Genomic DNA, 6,674 nt, shown 5'->3' on the forward strand with positions numbered 1-6,674 from the left:
TTAAAAATTTTTCCTGAAGAAAACCACACACGGAAACCTTTTTATAAATCCTTTTATCATAGATAAATCGAATGCGTAATAAATTGAAACTGGAAAATATTTAAGATGAAAAGGCAAAATGAAAGAACAGATTTCGATAATTGAAATTCACGGAACCGAATAAAATATAATTTACATAAGCTTTAGGAAGTATGGACAGACGACAGAAGCAAGAGCAACAGCAGGAGTAGCATAAGCAGCAGGCAACAGTAGAAGGAGGAGCCGAAACTCCCGTATCAATTTAAAATAGATAATTAATTTTAGGCCTTTTATATTAAGTTTCCATGAGAATTTATTCAAATGTTATTATCCCTTTTCTTCTGTTTATTTTAATAATAATAATAATAATAATAATAATAATAATAATAATAATAGGAATAGGAAAGCGTTGATGGATGGAAAGTCTTATATCATGGAACAAAAACAAGATTGAATATTGTAGAAGGCGTGTCTCTCTTAATATTGAACCTAATTTTCTAACCGGAAAATATTAAATTATTATTTCATTGTTATCAATCAACTTTTATCACTGCCGAATAATCAAGACTACGGACGGACTTTGATGACCATGAAAAAAAAAAAAAATCAGGTGTTTATGATATTAATACTTTTTGTAAAAAAGGGTACCAATCCGCACCTGTCGTAGTTTTTACTAAAGTTAAACATTGATTACTATTATTATTAAACACAAAAAATTTTTTTTCAATGTTGTAATATGAAAAAACACTGGAATAGGATGGGGGGAGGGGGGTAAAAGAGTGGTAAGGGAGGGAGGAAAGGTGAAGGGAAAAAAAAAGATTTAAAAATTTATGTAGTAATCCCTAAAAAAAAAAAAATTTTTTTTTATTTTATGTACGTATAAATTATTCAATCGACATTTTCACATCAAAAGCTCTAATTTCAAATGTAAAACGATCAGAAAAAAATTTTTTTTCTTTTATTTTTATCCCAATTTAAAAAAACTTTTTTTTCTACAATTTTTCCACATTTTTTTCTTCTATTTTCATCCCTTCTAAAGAATTTTCTTTTTTTTTTCTTTCAATCACACCTATTTTGAATAATTTTCAATAAATTTCTACTTTTTTTTTCTATGTTCATTCTCTTCTTCATGTTTTTTTCCATTCAATTTTTTATTATTATTATTATTATTATTTTCACCAATTTCGAATTTTTTTTTTGGTTCAAAAATAAAAACGAATTGAAATATGGAAAACATTCAAAGAGCAGAAGCTTTGAAAAGTTTTCTTTTTTTTTTATGTTACGTCTGTCTTTATAAAGAGTTTTCCATGACGGTTTTTACTTTTTTTTTTTTGTTAGTTCAAAAATTTTTTTTTTTTGGGGGGGGGGCGGGATAAATTTGTGACAGTAACGTTCTTAAAGGACATTTTTTTTTCGAATTTTTGGAAATAAAAAAGAAAAAAATGAGTTATCTATCTATCTATCTATTTATCTATTTCTACATCTATGCGGTGTAATGTAATTGAGTATCCAATATCAGCTAAAAGGCAGTTTCTAACTGTCACTTCGATCAACCCCTAAACATTTTAACCCCGAAGGCTTGAATCAAGTTTTTTCCTTTTTTTTCCTTCTCGTCCCCTCGGCGTACGAAAAATTTTTTTTTCCTTTTTTTTTTTTGCTGTTGCGAGCCTCAGATGAAATATTATTAAAAAAACATCAAGTTGCGAAATTGTTTTTTTTTCTGGGGGGGGAGGAAAGGGGGAGGAGGAAGGTAGGGAAAAAAAGAAATAAAAATTTTTTTTTGGAAATTTCAAAAAAATATTTATTTTTCCCAATTTCAACCGGTCGTTGTAAGCGGGATGGGAAAGGGGGAGGGAGGAGAGGGGCGGGAAGAAAAATTCAAATAAAAAGTAAAATAATAATATTAATAATTTTTCGGACAGGTCGTAATAAAAACTTTTTTTTTGTTTGTTTCCGAACACGACGTAACAACAACATATTCGAAAATATTTTTCATTATATAAATGAAAAGGAAAAACAAGGAACGAGAAAGAGAAAGAGAGAGAGAGAGAGAGTGATAGAGTGAGAAAGAGAGAAACAAAACAAAAAAAAGAAAAAAAATTATGACCAATATTGTCAATTTGACTAAGTGGCGTCGAATCCGTCGGTCACCCACCCTTCGAGGTTTTAAGGGATGAAACATATTTTAGAGGCCACGGACAGACAAGCGGGGGACGGGGGGCGGTGTGACAGTCAAAACCAAACCGGATTTTTTTTTTTTTCGTTTCTTAAAATTTTTTCTTATTTGATTAACCGAACGAAAATTAAAAAATTTAAAAAAAAAAAAAAATGTCCTTTTGTTTGTGGGACCACACGTCTTCAACGTTTATTTGTCGTCTGCTTGTTATTATTTAAATACCCGGTACCCGATAATCAAACCTTTTAGTAAAATTTATTATAAAATTAATTTTTAATTAAAGAAAAATTTTTTTATTGAAAAAAAGAAAGAAAGAAAAGAATTTTCAAACATATTTTTATATCGTCGTCGTAAAAAAAATCTTCGTTTTCTCGTATACGCTTTTGCATTAAAAATGTATAAACGAAAAAAATAATAATGATAATGATAATAATGATAATAATATATAATAATAATAATAAAAGGAAAAAAAAATTTTTTTTTTTGTTTATTCCAAATTAATTTGACAGAGTGGAAAACCGTGTTAGTTTGTTTTCAATACTTTTACATCTCCTTTGTCATCTCACTCTCTTTCTCTCTCTCTCTCTTTCTACTTTCCAGCATTTACTCATCTCACGATAATTTTTCTCTTTAATATATATATAATATATAATATTTTTCGTGACGTTTTCAATGCTTTTTTTTTTAAATGAAAAAATATTAGAAAGAACGAAGGCGACGAATGAAAAAAATATTTTATATGTGTGTGTGACGTCACAAATATGAAACTTTTCTGGAAAGAATGGAAGAAAGAAAGGAAAAAAAATTTATGATTTGTTTATAAATAATTATTTTTTTTAAAAAAAATCAATCAATTTTTTTTTATAAATTTGTTATTCAAAATTAAAAAAAAAAAGAAAGAAATTTAAAATTTTAATTTAAAATTTTATGTTTAAACAAGCAGTTTTTAAATTCAAATTTTTTTCTCTTTTTTTTTATTCAATCGAATTTTCAATGATTATGTTTTTTTTTTAAAGAAAATTTAGTTTTTTCGTAACATCGCGAGTCGTTTTTCTTAACAGAAAAAAAAAAAAGAAAAAAATTTTCAGGAAAGTTGGAAAAAAAAAAAAAAATTAAATTTATTATAATTTTTTTGTGGAAAATGTTGAAAATTCAAGTGTGAAAAAACAAGGATTTCAAGTAAGTCATGTAAATTTGATTCAATTACGTAAACGAGATGACGTTCAACTGATAATTTAAACTTTTACTCGTTTTAGAAAAAAGAAAAAAAGGAAAAAAAGGAAAAAAAAGGAAGAAAAAAATTTTCTTTTTTCGTTTGACCTTTTGTTAATTTTTTTTCTTTTTTTTTTTTTTTGACTTTTCACGATTTAACTTTTTTGTCGTACGAAAGTCAGGATTTTTTTATATTTTTTTAGATTTAAAAAATAAATATTAATTTTTTTTTTTTTTTATAAAAAAAAGTTTAGTCGAGCAGAAGAAAAAAAAAAAACAGATTGCTCGAGACCGAAATAGGCTGAAAATGTGGTCGGCAATCGACATATGGTGAAGAACATAAGATTTTAATACGAAATAAAAAGGTTGGTGATTGAATGGGAAATCCCCAAAGAACCCTTAGTGAGATGATGGCCTTTGTGGATCAAAATTTAGTTCACCCCATGGTGTGTGTGTCTCTCTGTCTCTCTCTCTCACTCACTCTTTTTGGAGTAACTAACAAATTCTTGTCCAGCATACGGTGCTTCAGAAAAAAGCTTTTTTTTTTTTCATTAACGTTTCTTCTTCTCGATTTTCAATTTCATTTCATTTCATTAAAAATTATTTTTTCTATTTTTCTTTGTTTTCGTTTTATTGTCTGCAAAGGAAAAAAAAAATAATAATAATAATAACGAATTTATTTTTTTCTTCGTATGAATAAAAAATATTTTGAAATAATAAAAAAAACTAAATTTTAAAATTAAAAAAAAAAAAGGAAAAAATAATTTTCAAAGGCGTGACGATTATGACGATGACGATGACGACGATGATGATAATGATGATAACATTGAATTCAGGCACCAGAACTGGCGACGAATGTAAAAATTTTTTTTTATGCAAAATCTAATAATAAAAATGCTGTAAAAAAAGAAAAAGAAAAAGAAAAAATTCACTTTTTTTTTCTTTTTCTTTTTTTTTTTTTTGCACCTCCTCAACTCTTTTATTTTCATCTTACTTTTTACCACCCACCTCCTCACTATTTCTTCTTTCTTAATATTTTTCCTTGAAAACAATGATTAAGTATAAAAAATAATAATAATAATAAAAAATAAAAAGAAAATTTATTTTTTCAAATAAATTTTCCGTTTGAAATTTTATAGCGTTCCCCACTACTACCACCGCGAATATCGTTCGACGCTCTATATAAATTTGTTCAAAAGCTATAAAAAAAAATTAATTTATAATATGCACGCGCACGTACGCATACGTACGCACAAACACCTCACAGGCACCGGTAATGTATAATGTAAAGGAGGAGAGAACAAAAAAAAAGTTTATGAAATTTTTACTTTCCATTATTATTATTATTATTTCATTATAAAATATTTTTCATATATGAGTATGAGTAATACGAAACCTTTTAATGTTATCGAAATTGATAACAATAACAAGTTTTTTTTTTTTTTTTTTAAATAATAATAATAATGCATTGCTTTAAAATGAATGTGCGAGATGTTAAATTTAAAAGTTTTATTTATAAAAAAAAAAAAATATGTTTGGAGATAAAGCAAAACAGTTTGGTTTGGTATACATATACGAAATGGCATTTAATTGTAACAATCCCCCGTAGACTGTTCTAGTTAAAACACCCTTGGCAATCCTCTCTCTCTTTCTCTCTCTCACCCCAATTCCTGGTGGTATTCAATAATAATAAGTACGAACTACCCTTTTTTTTTCAAATGAAATAAGACCATCTGTCCTCTAAAAATCAACCTGTTCAATGCCAATAATATTTTTCTTTTGTGTTGTTTGCTTTGACTAAAAAATAGTACCACCTTATTGTTGAAGTACGAAAACTGTTAATCTTTTGTCTTTTTTTCATATCGCCGCCTGTTTTTTTTTTTTTTTTTATCAATATTGCGTTTGTCGTTCGAGTTCATACAAAAAAATTATTAAGTGGTAATTATTATATTTTGTTTGTTTCCCTTAATAACAATCTTTTAAATAATTTTTTTTTTCCTTATAGTTACGTAAAAGTCATAAAAATAAGAAAATTTGACTCGCGCGTAACAACAACAACAACAACAATCAATTAAATAAAATAAAATAAAGACAAAAAAATGCGATAACAAATTTTGATTGATTTATTGAACTTCTCGTGCACATCATTTATATAATAAGAAACGCGTGTGTACAAACGTGCAAACGTTTGTGCCACCGTTTGTTGCTCCCCTTTAAAAAAAAAAAACCTCGATTGATAATTTATCCGATTAGATTAACCGTAAAGAAAATTTTTTTTTTTTTAATGTGACAAGTTATAAAAAAAATTCATTTACCCCAAAATATAAATCTCGTTTAAAACAGACGACATTTTATTTAAATATTCATTCGTTCTTCTTTTGGGTTGTTTTCAATCGACGACGACAACAACAACAAAAAAAAAAAGAAATTTTTATAATGATAAAATGGCAACGTCGGAATAAGAATATTGTTCGTTCAGACAGGGTGTTGGAATTGAAATAAGGAAAAAATCTCCATAATAAAAAATAATTTATTTTCAAGGTTTAGTAGTAGTCACAGGACGGGAATGTATGTAAGCAATATTTATGAGCCTAAAAAAATTAACTTCTTATTTTTTTCTCTTATGCTCAAAAAAATAAAAAAGAAGAAGCAGAAGAAAAGAAAAAGAGAAAAGAAAAGAAAAGAAAAAATTTTTTTTTCTTTTTTTTCTTTCTTTCTTTTGAAAAAAACAAAATTTTTTTTTTCTTTTTCGTAATTTATTATATTATTTAAATAAATTTAAATATTATATCTGGCGTTATGATTCATAATATACACTCACGCACGCACTCACGCACGCACGTATGCACACGTACGGTCGTTAAAAAATTATTCGAATTTCGAATATTAATAATAATAATAATTATAATAATAATATTTAGTATCTAATTTATCTAAATAAATTTTTTTAAAAATTATTTTTCTTACTTTTTATTTTTTTTTAACTTGTTTTTATTATTATTATTATTAATTTATTTACGCTTTGATTACCGTGATAAATTTGTTTTGTTTTTTTGTAATAAACGAATTATTATTATTATTATTATTATTATTATTATTATTATTATTATTATTATTATTATGAGTAAGTTTTTTTTGTAAGGGAAAATGCTTTGAAAATGAAGTAACAAAAAGGGATTTTTTTTAATTTCAAATATCAGGGAAACCTTTTCCTTTTTAAGGTTTAAAAACTTGCCAAAAAAAAAAAAAAAACTTTTCAATATTACTA

Source organism: Pediculus humanus, genomic scaffold (genome assembly GCF_000006295.1).
Source record: "Pediculus humanus corporis 1103172107647 genomic scaffold, whole genome shotgun sequence".
NCBI classification, from domain to species: Eukaryota; Metazoa; Arthropoda; class Insecta; order Psocodea; family Pediculidae; genus Pediculus; species Pediculus humanus.